Here is a 20334-nt window from a genome sequence, read left to right on the forward strand (position 1 = left end):
ATTCTGCCCACCTGTAGGCTAATGTATCTGTTCTAATCACATTTAAGGTAGGCTCGGCTAAGCTGTGATGTTTGGTAGGTTAGGTGTATTAAATGCATCTTCAACTTACGATGACATTTTCAACTGATGATGGGTTTATAGGACGTAACCACATCATAACTCAAGGAAGATGTGTATGTTTTATTTAATGCAAAATGTTCAAAATATTATTCTTTCAACATGTGATTAATAGAAACAATTATCAAAATTATTTATTTTTCTGGTGCAAAGTCACTAAAATCCAATGTGTATGTTCCACTTGTGGCACATCTCAATTCAAACTCACCATGTTTCAAATGCTCAGTAGCCACATGTGGCTAGTGGCTACTGTGTTGGATGGTGCCAGGCTAGTTCACGCAGAGCGATCTGGGCCGTCGATGGAATCTGGTCTGTAGCATAAGTGCAGTGGGATTTGTATGTATCATTCTGGTAGCAGGATAGCCTGTTATCTTTTGGTTTGCAGCTTCCTTCTGACCAATTGCCTTAGGATAAGAAGCTCAAAAAGAGAAGCAGGAGGGAGGGAGACGCAAGAGGGAAGAGATATGGGAGCATATGTATATGTATAACTGATTCACTTTGTTATAAAGCAGAAACTGACACACCATTGTAAAGCAATTATACCCCAATAAAGATGTTAAAAAAAAAAAAAAAAGAGAAGCAGAGAGCAGAAGAAAGGAAGAGGGGGAGCATGGCCACCTCCGGGTGGTAAGGAAAAGGAGAGTGTGTGGCTTTATTAGAATACCTGTGAAAATTGAGAAGAATAGAAGCAAATTTCCAACTGACCTAGACAGGTGATGGTCAGGAGGTCAGATGTCTGGGATATCCTGTTCACACAATGAGGAGTCGAAGCCCACACGTCCAGTCAGTCATCAGCTCTGCTAACTACCTGATAACCGGTAACCGTTCCATTGGGAACCTGAGGATGTCAAGAGAGGGAAGGCAGGTCAGTCCAGGAAGCCACCTCATTCCCCTTGCTGCCAGCTGGAGGTCCAGATTGCAGAACCTGCCCTGGCCTGAGGCACAGAAGCTTGGCACTCCCTCACATCTGAGCCTCTGAGGGCTGAGACCCATCTTCCAACTGAAACTCACTAGATGGCCTGGGCGGGTGGGCTAGTCTTGGTTATAACAGTCCCTTCTCAGATGCTCAGATGTCCTTCTGTTTGCCCATTTCCCCACCTGCCATCAACACTTTAAGCATAGGCTTCTACTTGATTTTCCATACTTGACTCTATTCAAATGCAGGCAATTGGGCTGGGCTAAGTGTTGGAATTACTGATCATTTTTTAAAAGCATGTTTCTGTCGCTAACCACATGCTTGCTTGGTTAAGTCCGAGCAATTGGAGGTCTTCAGGGCGCCTTTTTTAATGAAAAAATGAACAAGGTTGGTAATACAATTTTTGTGTTAGCGCACTTCACCGAAGTGCTGAAAATTTTTGTTTTCTCCATTGGTTTAGTTACAGCCTGGAGGTTGTATCACTAACTGGGTTAACACGTGTTTTCTTCATGAATGGCACCTAACTCAGGCTCTGTCCATATTTATTCATGTCTTCCTCAAACAACCCCAGAAGACCTATGGTGAGCCAGGAGATACAAGTTGAGTGGGAAGCAGCTTGTGTGTTTGGAGAAATGGAAGAAGTAAATGGACAACTGGTGTAGTATGGTTGAGGCAGTTTGGGAGGAAATAGGGGCTGGAGGGGACTCACAGGTCTGCCAGGCTGGGTTGAGCTTGGAGAAGGCTTCCAGGAGCATCATTAGGCATAGTTATGTTGGGGGTTCAAACCCAGATTTCACCCCTTAATGGTCTTAAGACCTTGGGAAAGTTATTTAAAAGTTCTTGCCTCGATTTCCTCATGTATAAAATGAGACTGCTGATAATTGTATCTATTTCAACAGACTGTGTGTGTGCTAAATAAGTGAGTGCGTACATAGTACTTAGCTCCGTGTCGGGCATGCAGTGAGCCTGCTATCAGTGTAAGCTACAATACTAATTATTAATACACTTATCTAAGCTGAGACCTGAGGAATGAATAGCAGTGAGCTCTGTGTAGTTAAGGGAGAGGGTTCCGGGTAAAGAGCAGAGCCTGAGTCCGAAGCTCAGATCTAAGAGGACACGGCACTTTACAGTAACCAAAGGAAGTTCAGTTTGGCTGGAGCATAAAGTGAGTGGTGGGTAGGTGGTGGCGGGGATGGGAGCAAAAGACCAGCCTTGCAAGAAAGGCAGAATCTAAAACTTTGGGCAGCTGTATCCTTGAGAGGTGAGCCTGTTTCCAAGTCTCAGGCTCTGAGACAAATTTACAGGTGAATGGAGTCCCCATAACTGATGCTTTGTATGTGTTAACATGAGTTACAGGAGAACTGCAGATGTTTGAGATGAAAGCATTTGGCAGGGAGCTTCATGGAAAATATTTTTAAAGTATCAACACGGAGAAAAATCAGTAACGGCTCGACAGAAAGCTATTCCCCTAGTGGAAGAGAATAGCAAGGTTTTGTGTATGGGTCTGAATGGTGCACTAAATGTCTGGAAACTAAGTTTTCTCCTTGGCTTCTTGGGAAGAGGTTTTGAAATTGGTCCTTGGGAATTCTGCTCCCTGGCCTGTGCTTGGAGAGAGAGAGAGTGAGAGTGAATGTGTGTGTGTGTGTGTACAGATGAATGGATGGATGGACATACTGTGTCTGTCCAGGAATTGGAGAAAATAAGATGTCTGGTTACTTCTTGTCCTACACGTGGTCTGTGTTACCTCGGTATGTTTTTAATCCTGGAAAGGAATGTGTTTGTTCAGTGCAAATGTATTGAGGAGAATGAGCTGCTGCTTTTCCTTGCAAAGCCCAGACAGGTTCCTGGTAGGAGCCACAGGGGAGGACCCCGCCTCCTAGACTAACTTTGGTCAAAGGACAACATCTGTGTGCTCCCTCATACATTGAAGAAGGAAGAGGAAATGAGGGAGACAGTATAGGGTCCCTGGAGTCAGAGGAACCTGAGGTTTTCTCAGCCAGAATACCCCTCCTTCTCTTTCCTAAAGCCTTACTCATTCTTCAAGGCTCATCTCAAGGCTCCTCGAAGAAGCCTTCTGGGTTCTTCTCCAGCCCCAGCTCCTCTGATTGCTCACGTGTTGACAATATTCTGCCTCAAATTCCTCACCGTGCGTTCTCCCACCAGCATTCTCTTATCCAGGCTCCTCCCTCTGCCTGGAGCCCCCTTCTCTCCCTCCTTGGTCCTCATGTTCGAAGCTCCATTTGATCATCACATCACATTCTTATCCTCAAGCCTGAGTCCCTCTCAGTCTTGGCCTTTGACATTAGAAAACATGTGTTTCCACTCTCATGTCTTTACCAATAGACCGGGAACTCCCTGAGAGCAGGGGCCATGTGGTGTTTATTTTATCCATTTAGAATCCTCGTCACCTAGCAGAGTAGGTGTGTGAGTATATGGACAGTTGAGAGATTGGATCTGTGGTTCTCGAAGTGTGGCCCCTTGATCGGCAGCAACGTGTCTCATGGAAAGTTTTCAGAAATGCACATTCTTGGGCCCTACTCCAGCACTACTGAATCAGAAGCTCTGGAGTGGGGCCCAGAAATATTAACAAGCCTTTCCGGGGATTCTGATGCATGTGAAAGTTTGAGTGCCACGGATCTAGAAAAAGGGATTGGACCACTGTGCTGAGAACGCCGCAGTTCCTAAGGCGTTCTGCTAACACTAGCTTCAGTAGAACTCAGGGACATCATGAACTATGGACAAAAAGTTCTTTACTCTGTGAGGAAGCTAATTTGGGGAACTCTCTGGGCAGTTTTCTGTGGATTTAAGCTGTTAAAAGAACTCATGCAGCCATCCTTGTCTGTCATGACGCATATCCTAGCACTCAGTTCTCCCTTTCTAGGAAAAATGAATTGCTACTGATTTGACCCCTCATGGCCTTTATACCTTTTCTGGCTACATTTGGCCCTGAAAAATCCTGGATTATCCAGTTGTCCATGGCAAGTGTGTACATTCTAAGTAAATCATACCACTTTTTTTCCCCACTAGCCATCAATATCAAAATAATCACCGATGCTATCCTACTATTTCCTACAACTCTCTTGATCCCAGCTGCTTTTCTCCGTTATTTCCCATCACAACCAGGTCATTTCTCACCTGTGCCGCTGCTCCAGCCTCCCATTTGGTCTCAGCACATCCTGGTTCTACCCTACAACCCTTGTTCTACACAAAGCGGTCTACCTCAAAATTTAAATTTGTTTCTTACGTCCCTTTCCCTGAAAATGTGCGTGTCTGTCCATCACCCTCAGAATAACGTTCAAACTCTTTAGTGCTGTACCAGAGCCCAGTGAATTCCTGCCCGTTTCCCTGAGCTTTGCCACCCTGGAGTATTCAGGTCCAACTTCCCATGGTCAGTATCCACATCTCTTTGCCTGAGAGCCTTTTATGATGGCCTGAATATATGCTTCCCACCAGCATGAAGCACAAATGTGCTGAAGGATTAATGTTCCAGGGGAATCCCTTGATGGGAGTGACTGGATAAGTACCCCCATTACCTAGCATCTTGGGTGCCCTCCACTGGCTCAGAGTTCCCTAAGGGGATTAAGCTGTAGTTGCTCACAGTAGTAACATGTTGGATGATATATCCTCTCTTGGCTACCTTCCCACGCGTGTTTCACATCTCCTCTCCTCTACTGTAGCTACTGGGATCATTATACAGATAAACTTGCACTTAAATACTTGCCTCGGGGTTTGCTTCTGAAGGAACCCAAACTAAGACACACAATTTCAAAGCTCTTGGCAAGTTGGTGTCTATATAACTCTGTCATCAGCTGGCACATTTCTTCCCCAGTGTGGTTCTTTGATAATTCTTACACCCAATCCAGATTCCAGGAGCCTGAACACTTGCCATTCCCCAAGCAGGCCATGCCCTATTTCACCCTGTTGGTCTTTGCACATGGTGTTAACTATGCCTGCAACATTTACCATTTTCCCTCTGGGATGGATTCCCCCATTTACGACACTGCACACCAATGAGCTAGTTGCTTGTCTTTCTCTGTATTTGGATAGTACACTCTGTGGGGGCTTTGACTGTGGCTGTCCGTCTTGGCCATCACTCTTACCTGTACTTAGCCTAATGCGTTACACATAGTAGTGCTCAATAAACAGTTGTTCAACATGCAGTTGAATAAATGAATATCTTTAAAGGTTAATAAATATATTTTGTGAACTATTAAGTGATGTGCCTATGGAAGGATCTATTTATACTATGATTTCAGCACGGTGACAACCAGAGTTTGTTGAAAGGACTTGTTGGTTATCATCTCTGCAGCCTCTGGGAAGAATTCTGCTTAGCTTGGAGAGCAATGAGTTAAGGAGGGAAGTGAAAGCACTTAGCTAGGCGGGTAGCCTAGGTTGGACGATGCATGGTGCAGCCCCAGAGTAATATGGGGACAAGAAACCTCTCACTCTCAGTGGTGGACCACAGCCGGGTGTGTGTCAAGCAGAGAGAAAACAGAGAATCTCAAAAAACCGTGAGCCTTGACTGCCTCCAGTCCCCTTTATTTTATCTCTAGGCATGGAGTCCAGTCTTCCAAGACCCCATAGATCATGCCTCTCATCAAGAGCCCTGTGGGGAGAGCCCAGATACCACGTGGCAGCAAGGCAAGTCAGTCAGCAATGTCACCCTGCCCCCTGCTCAGGGGTTCTGGGCAAGTGACAAGTTCAAGTTCCGACTGACCCTTTGTCAATTTCTCCATCTGTTAAAAAAACAAAACAAAACAAAACAAAAGATCAGATTAGATCAGTTGCTTTTACATCATGTTCTTTAGAATCCCAGAGCTCTAGGGAGTTGTCACTGGGATGATCCTGGTTTTGTTAGAGGAGATAGAAATGGGCTAACTAGGAGGGTCCCTCATCCCCTCTTTGATTAGAGCTCTTTGACTTTTGATATTTCATATTATATTGCACTTGAAGAATGGATTGCACGGCCAAAGAGTCTGAAAATCATTGACTGACGTAATTACGTCTGAGCCAACCTCCCAAGAATATGAAGCCCAGAGAAGTAAAAGGCAGGCATCAAAACCGGATAGTTGGTGGCAGGGGTGCATTATCATTACATGGAAGCTCCTTGGGTAAAGCAGATGACAAACTGCTCCAGCTCTGTTTGGGGTAGAATGTGGTTCCCCAGGGAATGAGCTCCAGTCTTCTGGCTGCTTCTCCAGCCACTTCTCCATGGCACTTTTCACAGTTCCATCACAGCACTCGCTCTGAGAGCAAAAGACCCAGATCAGCTCATTTTATCTGCCTCTTGGTCATCATCATCCCCAGTCTCCAGAGGAGGAATCAGGAGTCTCAGAGGTGAGATAGCTTGTCCCTGGTCCCAGTGCTATAAGGCAGAACAGCAGAACTGGAACCCAGGAACCCTAACTTTTCATTCTTCCACAATACCAGCACACGTTGCTTCTCTTCCCCACACTTGGGGGAAGAGAAGGGTCAAGCTTTGTTGTATTTTAAAGAATCGTTGCTAATTTGGGGGAAAAGTGTAGGTGCCACTTCCTGCTGAAGTGGGGTCTTTTTCCACTTTCAATTATTTTAGAAAAAAAGTCATCTTTCTAATGGAGCATTTTTGCCAATGGATCTTTTAAAAAACTTTTATGTTGACTTACAATATACATACAGAAAAGTCTGTGCACTTATGGTAAGTGCTTGATGAATTTTCATAAACTGAGTAGACTTGTGTAACCAGTACTCAAATCAAGAAACAGGACATTACCAGCATCCCCAAAGGCCCTTATTGTCCCCTTCCAGTGACTACCCTTTCTACCCCTGAAGGGTCCCACTATCCTGATGTCTAACAGCATTGAAGTTTTTCTTCGTCCTCTTCTTCTTCTCCTCCTCCTCCTCCTCCCCTCCCCCTCCCCCTTATTATTATTATTATTAGTGTTGCTATTCATGTTGAGCTTCTTTCATTCTCTTTTTAAAAGTAATTTGAGTGAAATTCACACAACAAAAGGAACCACTTAAAACTGAACGATTCAGTGGTATTTAATGTATTTATAATCTTGTGCAATCAGCACCTTTATCTAGTTCCAAAACATTTCCATCACACCAAAGTAAAACCCCTTACCCAGCAATCAGCTTCTCCCCATGTGCGCCTCCCCAAGTCTCTGGCAACCACCAATCTGTGTTATGTCTATATGGATTTATCTGTTTTAGGTATTTCATAAGAATAGAATCCTATGTAACATTTTGTGTCTGGCTTCTTTCACTTAGCATAATGTTTTGGATGTTCATTCACTCTGTAGCATGTATCAATACTTCATTCTTTTTTATGGCTGAATAATATCATTTGTGTATACCACAATTTGTTTATCCATTCATCTATTGATGGACATTTGGGCTGTTTCGCTTTTTGGCTATTATGAATAGTGCTGCTATAAACATGTGTACATGTAGTAGTTTGAATATCTGTTTTCAGTAACTTTGGGCATATATCTTGGAGTGGAATTATGGAATCATAAGGTAATTCTACGTTTAACTTTTTGAGGAACCAACAATCTGTTTTCTACAGCAGCTGAGCCATTTTATGTGACCACCAGCTTATGTACAAGGGTTCAAATTTCTCCACATCTTTTTTTAACTCTCCCATTTTTAAAAATTAAAATTAAATTTTATCCGTCCTATGTCTGCAGTCTTTGGGGAAACATCTATTCAAGTTAATTGCCCATTCTTAATTGGATTCTCTGCCTTTTTGTAGTAGTTCTTTTTTTTTTTGCGGTACGCAGGCCTCTTACTTTTGTGGCCTCTCCCGTTGCAGAGCGCAGGCTCAGCGGCCATGGCTCCCGGGCCCAGCCACTCCGCGGCATGTGGAATCTTCCCAGACCGGGGCACGAACCCGTGTCCCCTGCATTGGCAGGTGGACTCTCAACCACTGAGCCACCAGGGAAGCCCTGTAGTAGTTCTTTACATATTCTTGATAAATGATTTGGAAATATTTTCTCCAGTTCTTTGGTAACGTTTTTTGATGTACAAAACTTCTTTTTTTTCCTTTCAATGAAGTAAATATATTTTTATCTTTTGCTGCTTATTCTTTTAGTGTCATATCTAAGATCCACTGCCAAAGCTAAGCACATGAATATTTACTCCTATGTTTTCTTTTAAGAATTTTATGGTTTTAGCTTTTTATTTATTTATTTATTTATTTTTTATTTTTTATTTATTTTTGGCTGCTTTGGGTCTTTTGTTGCTGCGCGCGGGCTTTCTCTAGTTGCGGCGAGCGGGTGGCTTCTCGTTGCAGAGCACGGGCTTTAGGTGCCCTGGCTCAGTAGTTGTGGCGCACGGGCTCAGTTGCTCCGCGGCATGTGGGATCTTCCCGGACCAGGGCTCGAACCCCTGTCCCCTGCACCGGCAGGCGGACTCCCAACCACTGCGCCACCAGGGAAGTCCCGGTTTTAGCTTTTATATTTAGGTCATTGATACATTTTTAGTTCATTTGTGGATATGGTGTGAGGTAGGAGTCCAACTTCATTGTTTTGCATGTGGATATTCAGTTTTCCCAGTGCCATTAATTGTGCTTTGCTTATTCTTGTACTTCATAAAATGGAAAGCATATAGTATGCATTTTTTGTGTCTTGCTCCTTTTGTTCAATACCATTTTTGTGGGATTCATTCATAAAAAGTTGTAGATCATTTGTTCTTATTGCTGTATAGCATTTCAGTGCATTAAGATGTACCACTTACTTGCCCATGATACTGTTGATGGACATATGGGGAGTTTCCAGCTTTGGTCTCTCGTGAATAGTGCTGCTATAAACATTCTAGAACCTGTCTTTTGGTGAACATACATAAGAATTTCTGTTGGTTGTACTTGTAGAAATGGAATTCCTGGATTTTAGGACCTGCTTATCTTCAGCATTAGATACTGTCATAGCATCTTTTTAATCAAGAAAATACTAAGAGGTAGTTGTTTAAATGTCTCTCTTTATGAATGGGTACTCTACCTATTTTTCTTGAATATGGGAAGTAAGGCAATGGGGCAGGTAGATATGTGGAAATTAAGTGAGCTAGAAATAAAGGTAACATTTCCCTACCGAGTGCTTTAATTGCCAGCCCAAAGGTTCCCTTCACTGTGGACTTCTTCAGTTACAAAATGAAAATTCTATAAATCAACATTGATCCTTTCCAAAAATGGCATAAATGATGCTCTCAAAAGCAGCACCTCTGTGGATAAATTGGAATGGTTTAAACACCCTCCTTCCTTTACCTTAGGTAAATTCTGCCTTTATGTCCAGAACTTTCCAGTCTATCCATCACAGAATCACTAACCATAAAAAATGAAAAGGTTCTTAGAAACCTAAATTTCATACTGTTTTTGCAAATGAGTAAAGGGTGATTTCTCAGTAAATGGAGATTTTCTTTCTTTATCAATTTTTTTAATTGAAGTATAGTTGATTTACAGTGTTAATTTCTGCTGTACAGCAAAGTGATTCAGTTATATATATATATATATATATATATATATATATACACACACATGTTCATTTTTAAAATATTCATTTCCATTATGGTTTATCATAGAATATAGTTCTCTGTGTTAGACAGTAGGTCCTTGTTGTTTATCCATTCTGTACATAAAAGTTCATATCTGCTAACCCCAACTTCCCACTCCATCTCTCCCCCAAGCCCCGCCCCCCCCCCAACTTGGCAACCACCAATCTATTCTCTATGTCTGTGATTCTGCTTCATAGATAGGTTCATTTGTGTCATATTTTAGATTCCACATATAAGTAATAGCAAATGGTATTTGTCTTTCTCTTTTCTGACTTAGTTTGCGAATCTCCAGTTGCATCCATGTTGCTACAAATGGCATTATTTTGTTCTTTTTTATGGCCGAGTAGTATTCTGTTGTATATATTGGGTGGGCCAAAAGGTTGGTTTGTTTTTTTCCATAAGATGGCTCTAGTAGCACTTAGTTGTCTTTAACTTCATTTGAAACAATTTTGTTAGACTGCATGTGACAGCTGTCATATCAGTGTGCATTTAAAAAAAGACTCATCAAAATTGGTGGATTTTTGTGTAGCCATTTTAATATTGAATATGGAAGAAAAAAGGCAATGTTTTTGGCACATTATGCTTTAGTATTTCAAGAAAGGTAAAAACACAACTGAAACACAAAAAAAGATTTGTGCAGTGTATGGAGAAGGTGCTGTGACTAATCGAACATGTCAAAAGTGGTTTGCGAAGTTTCGTGCTGGAGGTTTCTTGCTGGACGATGCTCCACGGTTGGGTAGACCATTTGAAGTTGATAGCGATTAAATTAAGACATCAGTTGAGAACAATCAATGTTATACCATGTGGGAGATAGCCGACCTACTCAAAATATCCAAATCAGGCATTGAAAATCATTTGCACCAGCTTGGTTATGTTAATCGCTTTGATGTTTGGGTTCCACATAAGTTAAGCGAAAACAAACTTCTTGACCATATTTCCACATGCGATTCTCTACTCAAACGTAATGAAAGTGTTCTGTTTTTAAAATAAATTGTGATGGGCAATGAAAAGTGGATACAGTACAATAATGTGGAATGGAAGAGACCGGGGGCCAAGTGAAATGAACCACCAGAACCACACCAAAGGCTGGTCTTCATCCAAAGAAGGTGATGTTGTGTATATAGTGGGATTGGAAGGGAGTCCTCTATTATGAGCTCCTTCTGGAAAACCAAACTAATTCCAACAAGTACTGCTCCCAGTTAGACCAACTGAAATCAGCACTCGAGGAAAAGCATCCGGAATTAGTCAACAGAAAACGCGTATTCTTCCATCAGGATAACACGAGACCTCACGTTTCTTTGATCACCAGGCAAAAACTGTTACAGCCTGGCTGGGAAGTTCTGATTCATCCAGTGTATTCACCAGACATTGTACCTTCGGATTTCCATTTATTTTGGTCTTTACAAAATTCTCTTAATGGAAAACAATTCAATTCCCTGGAAGACTGCAAAAGGCACCTGGAACAGTTCTTTGCTCAAAAAGATAAAAAGTTTTGGAAAGATGGAATTATGAAGTTGCCCAAAAAATGGCAGAAGGCAGTGGAACAAAAGGGTGAATACGTTGTTCAACAAAGTTCTTGGTGAAAATGAAAAATGTGTCATTTATTTTTACTTAAAAACCAAAGGCACTTTTTGGCTAATCCAATATATATCGCATCTTCTTTATCCATTCATCTTTTGATGGACATTTAGGTTGTTTCCATGTCTTGGCTATTGTGAATAGTGCTGCTATGAACATAGGGGAGCCATGTATCTTCTGAATTATAGTTTTGTCCAGATATATGCCCAGCAGTGGGATTGCTGGATCATACGGTAACTCTACTTTTCTGAGGAACCTCCGTACTGTTTTCCACAGTGGCTGCACCAACTTACATTCCCACCAGCAGTGTAGGAGGGTTCCCTTTTCTCCACACCCTCTCCAGCATTTGTTATTTGTAGACTTTTAAATGATGGCCATTCTGACCAGTGTGAGGTGGTACCTCATTGTAGTTTTGATTTTCATTTCTCTAATAATTAGCAATGTTGAACATCTTTTCATGTGCCTACTGGCCATCTGTATTTCTTCTTTGGAGAAGTGTCTATTTAGGTCTTGGAGCCTTTTTGTTTTAAAGATTATCATGAGAGTTGTCTTTCCCACACTAACTGGTCAATGGAAGATGGGGTAGTTAGGGAAGTGGACATATTCCGTTCTCCTCATGGGTTTGGAACATGGCCAGTGCCGTGCCCAGAACCAAGGTTCTGCTAGTCATGGAAGGCAACTTTTGGCAAAAAATGCTCACTTAGCAGCAGTTATGGTACAAATTGTTAACTTGTTCAAGGGGGTGAGGATAGTACAAAGACGATGATATCTCTAATCAGGTTAGACAAGAGGCATTCTGGACAAGAAGGAGAGTACTGGTTAGGGAGGCAGACCTGGGCCTCTGTGGCTGCATGATGTGTAGCCCTAGAGGATCTCCTCCCCAACCCAATCTTCAGTTTATTGTTTGACAAATAAACTAAACATAGAAAAGCAAATGTAACATTTATACTGACACTGCCCTTTCCATTTCCATGATGGGCAGCTATGGACGAGGAAAGTTCAGAGAGATGACTTTCCCAAGGTCACATTACCTTTTCTCTGGAGCCTGGATGTGTTATAAAAACCCTTCTCCTCCCAGCACTGCAATCACTACCAGTCAATATGTGTTGAGATTAAGTTAAAACAATTTCCATCCCTGGAGTATTTAAATAATTGGTTTTGGCTTAAACAAACTTAAGATAATCATGAGAAGAGAGAATCAGTGTAATGTAGTGTTTACACTTCAAAGAGATTGGGACTTGATTTGGGGCCACTCACTATGAACAATCACTTAAACACTGAGGCTTAGTTTCTTTCACTTGTAAAAATGAGACTCATGATCCCTAGAACAGTATTTTTGTGAGAATTAAAAAGAGAAACTAACCTGCTTCCATGTCTTGAAGAAAGACATCCCTTCCCTACTCCCACTCTTGTTGTTATCCTTTTGAAGTACAAGCTAGAAAGTAGAATAATACTGATTTTGTTTTTTAATTTGTCTTCACCCTGGGCCTGTTCAATTTCATGGGCGACTAACTGAGATTTGTCATTTCACAGAGATGGAAGCAAGTTTAATACACTGTACAACCTCAGGCCTGGTGGTGTAAAAGTGATGTACATTTTCTCCATGTAAATACTGGAGAACTAGGCTGAGTGTATTGTATCCGTCCCCCTACAACCTCACTTCTCCTGGAGAGTGCTGCCTGCGATGGGAGTCATATTTACCCAAGGATGGGGTGGAGAGGTGTACTGAGTACCTGCTATGTGACAGCCCCCTGCTGGGTTCTTTACTTAAATTATGATATATTTTCCTTAGGACAGCCCTTTTAGGACAGAAATGATGAATCCATTCTATAGACAAGGCTACTGAAATATAAACAGGCAGAGAACTGCCCAGGATGACGTAGCATATAAATGGCTGTCATCCCAGATCCCATCTGACTCTATTCTGATGCCTTCCCCAAAGCCACCTTCTTTGATCTTAAGACATCATCATGACAAAACCACTGAGAGGTCATAAGGAATATTACTTGTATTTCCAGACCTACACACTTGATCACATGGTTTTAGATTTTCAGATTTCGTGATAGCTGATCCTAGAAAATAGCTAGATTTCCCTGTCCCAGTATTTCATTATTAAAGGGAAATCTAATAGGAACTCTACTTTCTACTCAATTCATCTGTAAACACAAAAATTCTCTAAAAAATGAAGTCTATTGATTGAAAAAAAATTAAAATCAGTGAATAGCAGAGGTGTGTAATGACTTACTAGAATCACAGAATGTTAGACACTGAAGATCATTTTGTCTAATTTCACCATTTAATAGAATGGGTAAAATCCTCTGTCCACCTACTGTCACCACTTTCATCCAAACAGCCATCATTTCTTTCCTGGACTACGCATCATCCTCTGACTCCCTACATCTGTTCCTAGCTCCCTCCATTTTCTTCTTCACACTGCCACTTGAGGGGTCTTTCTCTATACAGCAGTTCCTTATTAGTTATCTATTTTATATATTGTAGTCTGTATATATCAATCCCAATCTCCTAATTTATCCCATCCCCCCTTATCCCCTAGTAACCATAAGTTTGTTTTCTACCTCTGTGACTCTATTTCTGTTTTGTAAATAAGTTCATTTGTACCATTTTTTTTAGATTCCACATAAATTATATCATACGATATTTGTCTTTGTCTGACTTACTTAGTATGATAATCTTTAGATCCATCCATGTTGCTGCAAATGGCATTATTCCATTCCTTTTTATGGCTGAGTAATATTCCATTGTATATATGCACCACTTCTTTATCCATTCATCTGTTGATGGATACTTAGGTTGCTTCCATGTCTTGGCAACTGTGAATAGTGCTATGAACATTGGGGTGCATGGGTTTTTTGAATTAGAGCTTTCTTTTCCAGATATACTCCAAAGAATGGGATTGCTGAATCTATTTTTAGTTTTGTAAGGAACCTCCATACTGTTTTCCATGGTAGCTGCACCAATTTACATTCCCACCAACAGAGTAGAAGGCTTTCCTTTTCTCCACATCCTCTCCAGCATTTATTATTTGTAGACATTTTGATGATGGTCATTCTGAGCAGTGTGAGGTGATACCTCATTGTAGTTTTGATTTGCATTTCTCTAATAATTAGCTATGTTGAGCATCTTTTTTTTTTTTTTTTTTTTGTGGTACGCAGGCCTCTCACTGTTGTGGCCTCTCCCATTGTGGAGCACAGGCTCCAGACCTGCAGGCTCAGCGGCCATGGCTCACAGGCCCAGCCGCTCCGCGGCATGTGGGATCTTCCCGGACTGGGGCACGAACCCGCGTCCCCTGCATTGGCAGGTGGACTCTCAACCACTGCGCCACCAGGGAAGCCCTGTTGAGCATCTTTTAATGTGCCTGTTGGTCATCTGTATGTCTTCTTTGGAGAAATGTCTATTTAGGTCTTCTGCCCATTTTTTGACTGGTTTATTTTTTTGTTATTGAATTGTATGAGCTGTTTGTGTATTTTGGAAATTAAGCCCTTGTCTGTCACATTGTTTGCAAATATTTTCTCCCATTCCATAGGTTGTCTTTTCATTTTGTTTCCTTTGCTGTGCAAAAGCTTCTAAGTTTGATTAGATCCCATTTGTTTATTTTTGCTTTTATTTCTATTGCCTTGGGTGACCGACCTAATAAAACATCACTATATCAGGGAATGTTTTCTCTATGTTCTCTTCTAGGAGTTTTATGGTAGCATGTCCTGTATTTAAGTCTTTAAGTCATTTTGAGTTTATTTTTGTGTATGGTGTGAGGGAGTGTTCTAACTTCATTGATTTACATGTGGCTGTCTAGCTTTCCCAGTACCACTTGCTAAAGAGGTTGTCTTTTCTCCATTGTATATTCTTGCCTCCTTTGTCAGAGATTAATTGACTGTAGGTGGATGGGTTTATTTCTGGGCTCTATTCTGTTCCATGGATCTATATGTCTGTTTCTGTGCCAATACCACGCTGTTAGACTTAAGTGATATCTACAGGACACTACATCCAAAAAAAAAGAAAGAAACTAGAATACACATTCTTTTCAGGCGCACATGGAATTTCCTCTAGGATAGACCACGTACTAGGATGCAAAAAAACTTTAAGAGGATAGAGATTATTCCAAGCATCTTTTCTGACCACAACATCATAAAACTAGAAATTAACCACAAAAAGAGAAATGAGAAAAAAAGATTGCATGGAGACTAAAAAACATGCTACTAAAAAAAAAAAAAACAGGTCACAGTGAAATCAAAGAGGAAGTAAAAAGTATCTCAAGATAAATGACAATGAAAACACAACCATACAAAATCTATGGGATGCAGCAAAAGCAGTTCTAAAAGGGAAGTTCATAGCGATTCAGGCCTTCCTCAAAAAACAACAAAAATCCCAAATAAATAACCTAACATACAACCTAAAAAACTTAGAAAAAGAACAAACAAAATCTAAAGTCAGCAGAATTAAGGAAATAATAAAGATCAGAAAGGAAATAAATAAAATAGAGATTAAAAAAATAGAAAAAATCAATAAAACCAATAGCTGTTTTTTTGAAAGGATAAACAAAATCAACAAACTTCTGGCCAGGTTCACCAAGAAAAACGAGAGGACCCAAATAAACAAAATAAGAAATGAAAGAGGAGAAATAACAATTGATACTGCAGAAATACAAAATACTATAAGAAAATATGAACAATTATATGCCAACAAAACAGACAACGTAGAAGAAATGGATGAGTTTCTAGAAACATACAGCCTGCCAAAATGGAATCAAGAAGAAACAGATAATTTGAACAGACTAATCACTAGAAGTGAAATAGAATCTGTAATTTAAAAACTTCCTGAAAGCAAAAGTCCAGGACTCGATAGCATCACTGGGGAATTCTAGCAAACCTACAAAGAAGAACTTATACAGATCCTTCTCAAACTCTTCCATAAGACTGAAGAGGAGGGAACACTCCCAAAGTCATTCTGTGAAGCCACCATCACCCTGACACCAAAACTGGACAAAGACATGACCAAAAAAGAAAATTACAGGCTAATATCTTTGATGAATATAGGTGAAAAAATTCTCAACAAAATATTAGCAAACCGAACCCAACAACACATAAAAAGGATCATACACCATGATCAAGTTGGATTTATTCCAGGGTCACAAGAATCGTTCAACATACACAAATCAATCAATGTGATATACCACATCAACCAAAGAAAAACAAACAAACAAAAAAAACCCATGATTGAATAGATGCAGAAAAAGCATTTGATAAAATTCAGCATCTATTCACGATAAAACTCTTGCTAAAGTGGGAATAGAGGGAACATTTCTCAACATAATAAAAGCCATTTATGACAAACCCACAACCAACATAATACTAAATGGTGAAAAGCTGAAAGCCTTCCCACTTCTTTCTGGAATAAGAGAAGGATGCCCACTCTCACCACTTCTATTAAACATAGTATTGGAAGTGCTAGCCACAGCAATCAGACAAGAAAAAGAAATAAATGGTATCCAAATCAGAAGAGAAGATGTAAAATTGTCGCATGGTGATGAAGATTCCACACAAAAACTATTAGAACTGCTAAACGAATTCAGTAAGGTAGCAGACTACATGATTAATGTACTGAAATCAGTTGCATTTCTTTACACCAACAGTGAAATATCAGAAAAAGAAAGTAAATAATAATAATAATCCTCTTTAAAATTGCATCAAAACAAACCCTGGGAATAAATCTAACCAAGGATGTGAAAGACTTATGCAATGAGAACTATAAAACATTGATAAAGGAAATAGAAGATGATTGAAGCAAATGGAAGGATATCCCATGCTCTTGGATTGGAAGAATTAATATAGTTAAAATGGCTGTACTACCCAAAGCAATCTACAGATTTAATGTGATCCCTATCAAATTACCCATGACATTTTTTTCACAGAACAAATTATCCTAAAATGTATAGGAAACCACAAAAGACCCAGAATTGCCAAAGCAATCCTGAGGAAAAAGAACAAAGCTGGAAGCATCACTCTTCCAGACTTCAGACAATACTACAAAGCTATGGTAATCAAAACAGTGTGGTACTGGCACACACACACACACACACACACACACACACACACACACACACAAAAGACTTTCTTAATCTTTCTATTTGGGAAATATTTGCCTCTTTTCATAACTATTCTTTAAATCTTGTTTCAATCTTCACAGTGAACTGAATTGAACTGAGTAAAACATTCTCTTTAATAATTTATATAACTTTAGAAATGGCCAGTTACCTGGTAGAATTTAGCAATGACTCTTGTTTTATCATTTGGTGCCCTCCCTCGTGTCTCCCAGTGGCTTGTGTTTGTAAAGAGTCCAAAAAACCTATGGGTAGTTCTTGACTTCTCTCCCCCTGCCCTTTTATGTCATTCACAGTGATGTCCCCAAACTACTCTTTTGTGCAGAATTCAACATTTCAAGTATCAGCAGATAAACCTATATTATGGTGGTACTGCCAGCCCATAGCTCAGTGTACAGTGCATGCAATGCCTGTGCAAGTACTTGAATGCTTTAGTGAATCTTGTTTTTATGCTTCTAAAAACCAAGTTGATATTAGAAAAATTAGTGCATTATTAATACTTGTCATAAGCAGCTGTATCTCATCATAACAAGAGTTAATATAATCTGTGTCTGGCACAGTTCTAAAATCTTTGTGTATCTATCTTAGTTCATTCCAACAACAACTTCATGAGATGGGTACTTTTATTTCCATTTTACAGATAAGAAAACTAAATTTTAAAGCAATCAAATAGCTTTCCAAAGATTGCACAGCTACTAAGTGATCTCATGAAAAATGAGATCCAGTGGGCAGCTCAAAATCAGCAATACTTTGGTCTCAGCTGCCAGTTCATTTGATAAACTGGATGACTGAGTGTTCAATTATAGTATGAAGAAAATAAATGAAAATAATGAATATGCTGAAGTTTATCATTGGAGAGAGCATCAAAAATATTAGACATGACTGGAAGTGATATTCGTTTTAGCTCCCTGGAAATGAACTTTCTTATAACATGTAAGAATGTTTTTCAATTTTTGCACATGCAAAGTGTAGATGCCTTCAGGAATTATTTCTGTAGAAGATTGGGTGTATATTAGTTTCAACTTCCTGCTACCATTGATCTTCTAATTCTAGGCACTGGGATTCTCTTCCATGTTAGTGTGTATATGTGAGAGTCTTTTAGATTTCCACAAGAGACAAAAACCACACCACTACTTTTGAAGCATACAAGCTATTATATATTTTCATAATATAGAACTTTTAAGGTATAGTAATCAATAGTGGCAAAATATTTCTGTCTTTGACATTATTTGTTTGTGAGATCTAACCTGTAATTGAGACCAGAGAAAACAGTATGGAAAAACAAATCCATGAGAACAGGATAAAAATATCATGAACAGCAAAATATGTCTGAGTATTTAAAACCGTATAGAAAAAATAAATTAGATGAACAATTGTGTAAATATAAATTAAAAAAGATGACATTCTTAATAAATAAAGTTTACTATTTACATTTTTATATATTGCTGAAAGACTTAACTTAGATCCATAAAAACACATAAACAGGAAAAAATAAAACCCAAAAAAGGAGCAGCAAATTTATGCGCGTGAGGTACAGAAAAAGGATTGGAATTGTGTTTTGTTTTTGGTGCTTAGATTTTCTTTTTTCTTTTTTTTTTTCTTTTTTATAGTAGGCCAGTAGAATTCTCTTGAGAACAGATTTTAAGCACATCAATGGAAAGTCATTTTTTGGTAGTTTCCAGAAGATGTGAAACAGATTTCAACATCATAATAATTAGAAATACCCATAATAATTATAACAATAATAAAAAGGTATAATATGATACATAAATATGGAAGAGCAGTTTGTAATATGAATACATTTTCTCTAGACGAGATCACAGTTTTATTTTGTAAATATTACATTTAAGTATATATATACACACATATATGTACAACTATATATACATGTGCATATATATGTAAATTTATATTTATATATAATATCTTTATATAGATAGATATCTGCGGACAGGTTATTGATTATAGAGACCCAAGGAAGCAAGTCAATAATTGTTCAAACTTCTCCTCAATGACTGCTGGTGTAGAGTTTAAGAAGCCCCGACTCTGCACTCAGAATGCTGTATCTTTTTCTAATGGAACACTCGATGTGGAATTTTAAGTCTGAGAAGAAGAAGCGATTTTAGGGACTCCCTTCCTCTATAAAGTTGGAAATGGCCCAGAAGTCTTGAACAAGCAGTAAGCTGACTTTTACACGGTAGGAAGTCACTGTTTTCTTTCTTTTTTTTTTTTTTAATCAAATTATAGAACCGGTAAAGGCCAGAATAAGGGGGAGAAAGTCCAATTTCTCTACAAGTGAAATATTTTCAAATGCAAGCCTCTCTCTTAAGGTGGATTCTAATCTAGGAGCTCCACCTTTATTCCTTGATATATCAAATGAGCACTCCCTGTCTTTCTTATGTGGCCAATGGGCCTGTGCATTCTTGAAAAGTAACCCATAGACTTTGTGTCAAGCCTTGGCTCTCACAGATTGCCACAGCCCCTTTAAAACCTCAGGGCCTCACAATCCCCGCCCTCCCACTGTGAGGTAGGTAAGTAGTAGTATCCCCATTTTGCAACTGGAGAAACTGAGGCAAATGGAGAAGCAATATGATGACTTGTTCAAGATCACTGAGCAAACTGCTGCCTGGAGTCAAGAATTCTTGACTAGTGTTCTTACTCTAGGGACACAATTCCTCTCTTGGCTATTACACATTTCTTTTAAAGATCAAACAATGGGTAGGAATTTGGCGAAACTTGAGCAAATTACAAGAACAGGCTTTTTAGTTTTATGTTTGTTGTTTGCTTTGTTTGTTCTGTTTCTCAAAAACCATGGGAATTACCTGTCTGGTCATGTAGCAGCTTTTTAGGAAAGTGGACTGTGCAGTGTGATTCTAAGTGCAGACTTTATAAAGCCCAGTGCTCTAATGGTAAATACAAACATTTTATAATGTGAAAAGTGTGACACAATATGTCCCCTTAATATTTGGAAAAACCAGTTTCAAGCCCTCCCCATTCCCTGCTATCACTGATTGACACCAAACAGATAGACAAAATGCCCCCCCCACCCCGCCAAACAACAACTACATATTAAGGGGAA

The sequence above is a fragment of the Pseudorca crassidens genome, chromosome 7, assembly GCF_039906515.1.
Source record: "Pseudorca crassidens isolate mPseCra1 chromosome 7, mPseCra1.hap1, whole genome shotgun sequence".
Lineage (NCBI taxonomy): Eukaryota > Metazoa > Chordata > Mammalia > Artiodactyla > Delphinidae > Pseudorca > Pseudorca crassidens.